This window comes from Panthera pardus, unplaced genomic scaffold (assembly GCF_024362965.1).
Source record: "Panthera pardus isolate Hobbes unplaced genomic scaffold, ASM2436296v1 HiC_scaffold_20, whole genome shotgun sequence".
Lineage (NCBI taxonomy): Eukaryota > Metazoa > Chordata > Mammalia > Carnivora > Felidae > Panthera > Panthera pardus.
Genome location: NW_026526766.1, coordinates 56,454,887 through 56,457,940, shown reverse-complemented (window position 1 = coordinate 56,457,940; position 3,054 = coordinate 56,454,887).

Sequence of the window (3,054 nt, the reverse complement as noted above, 5' to 3'; positions counted from 1 at the left end):
GAGGCCAGAAGTCCTGAGAGCTATAACACGCATTACACCAAACAAACTGTATACTCTGAAGAGGGCAAGAAAAAGATCAAGTCATAAAGCACTTAGCAACAAATTATAAAGAAATAATTGAAGTTATGCAAATGATATGCCAAACACCTTCTGTAATTTCATTTACATTTTTAAAAATATACTTTATTGTCAAATTGGCTTCCATACAACACCCAGTGCTCATCCCAACATCATTTACATTTTTAACATACCTTCATTTTCTTGTGCATTCAAATACTATCTCAAATACAATTCACATTTTCTGAGCATCTAGTATTTGTCCTACACTGTACTAGGTGCTATAGGGGATTTAAAAAAAAGGGGGGGGGGGAACTCGTTTTGTCCTTAAGATCATGGCACTTACCAAAAGGGAATATAAGGTCGATATAGTACAATATATTGCTGTCACTTTTAAACAAAGTGCCAGATGCTATTCTAAAAACTTTATATTAAGTCATTAATTTTTATTCCATTCCTTTGAGGGACTGTACGTTGTTTCTGCATTTTGCTGGTGATGAGAATAAGGCACAGAGAAAGTAAACAATTTGCCTAAGGTCACATAGCTAATATATAGTGGAGATGAGACTGAAGTCTCTAAATTCTGACTTCAGACCCCAAGTTTCTAACTATTTTACTGTACTGCCAATGAGAAGGGAAAGGATACTAATCATTAATGTATGGAATTCTAAAATTAGTACTTATTTCTGGGGAACCAGTATTCTTTTTTGCTTGTGAAAGTAACACAAAAGAACAAACAGGTTTCCATATCGTCTGGAAGCCCCAAACCTTCTTTACAATTACATCATACTAACAGTTTCACATATATGGTTGTCTGAACTGTTTTCAGTAACTTTTATTTCCAGGCTGTTTGACAGGCTTATATGGAAGAAGAGGCTGTAATAATACCACCATAGAAATGTCTGGTGGTTAATTCCTTCATTCAAAAAAATGTATTTTGTGCTCCTACAGTATGTCGGGCATTGAGCTGAGAACCGGAAGGGGTGCAAATAAGATTAAGACACAGTACGTTCCTTCAAGAAGTTGTAATCTCACAGAGGAAGCAAGCATTGACAGAAAACCATAATATAAAACAGAATGAGTTGTGCTCAGTAGAGGAATGAAATGCAATGGGAGTTCCAAGGAAGAGGGAGACCGATTACTTCATGAAGGGAGGAGCTTGGGTTAGGGAAAACACATGATTGTCATTTTTTTTTTTAAAGTTTTTATCTATTTTGAAAGAGAGAAAGAGCATGTGAGTGGGGAAGGGGCAGACAGCAAGGGAGAGAGAGAATCCTAAGCAGGCTCCATGTTGTTAGTGCAGAGCCCAACGCGGGACTCAGTCTCACAAACTGAGATCATGACCTGAACCGGTATCAAGAGTCGGTCACTTAACCACCCAACTGAGCCACCCAGGTACCCCACACGATTGTCATTTAATTTATTGTTGATATTTAAGTATTACAAACAGGATAAAAATTTATCAAATTCTTTTATTTCTTTTAAATGTTTATTTATTTGAGAGAGCACAAGCTGGGGAGGGGCAGAGAGAGAGAGGGAGGGAGACACAGAATCTGAAACAGGCTCCAGGCTCTGAGCTGTCAGCGCAGAGCCTGATGCGTGGCTCAAACCCTTGAACTGTGAGATCATGACCTCAGCCAGTCAGACGCTCAAGCCACTGAGCTACACAGGCGCTCCTAAATTCCTTTATTTTTAAAAAATTACATGCAGGGTTCTCATTTTCAGAAAAGAGCTTTTTACTATAAGGATTGTTTTGAGTATGGAGAGGTTAGTCAGTGCAAACTTTTTATTTTTTAAGTTTATTTTGAGAGAGAATGGGAGCACAATCAGGGGAGGATCAGAGAGAGAGAGAGAGAGAGAGAGAGAGAGTTCTAAGCAGGCTCTGTACTTCCAGTGCACAGCCCAATGAGGGCCTTGAACTCACTAACCATGAGATCATGATCTGAACCGAAACCAAAAGTCCACCACTTAACCTACTGAGCCACCCAGGCACCCCCAGTCAGTGCAAACTTTTTGAAGATGGTTTGCCTTATCTCCTCTAGTGAGGGGGCCAGAATAGAATTATGATGCACAATATAAATTTCAAGGTCAATGGAATAGCAAAAGAAGCAGCAAGTGGTTTGCATTTTCCTGACAATTAGTGATTTTAAAACATCTTTTCATATGTTTGTCAGCCATCTGTATGTCTTCCTTGGAAAAATGTCCGTTCAGGTCCTCTGCCCATTTTTAAGTGGGCTCCACACCCAACATAGGGCTTGAACTCACGACCTGAGATCAAGAGTTGCATGCTCTACTGACTGAGCCAGCCAGGTACAGCACTCTAGCCATTTTTAGTTGGATTACTTGTTTGTTTGTCTTTGGTGTTGATTGTATAAGTTCTTTATATATTTTGGATATTAACCCCTTTAGATATATCATTTGCAAATATCTTCTCCTATTCAGTAGGTTGTCTTTTTATTTTGTTGATGGATCCCTTTCTGTGAAAAAACTTTTATTTTGGTATAGTCCCAATAGTTTATTTTTGCCTTTATTTCCCTTGCCTGAGAAGACTTATCCATAAGTATGTTGCTAAGACCGATGTCCCAGAGATTACTCCCTATGTTTTATTTTAGGACTTTTATGGTTTCAGGTCTTACATTTAGGTCTTTAGTACATTTTGCATTTGGTTTTGTGTATGGTGCAAGAAAGTGGTCCAGTTTCATTCTTTGAAATAGCACCTCAGACTGGTTAAAATGACTAGTATTCATTTAAAAAAATTTTTTTAATATGAAATTTATTGTCAAATTGGTTTAAAATGACTAGTATTCAAAAGACAAGAAACAACAAGTGTTGGCAAGGGTGTAGAGAAAAGGGAACCCTGAATAAATTGTTAGTGGGAATGTGTGTTGGTGTAACCACTGTGGAAAACAGCATGGAGCCTCCTCAAAAAATTAAAAATAGAAATACCACATGATTCAGTAATTCCACTACTAGATATTTACCCAAAGAAAGCAAAAA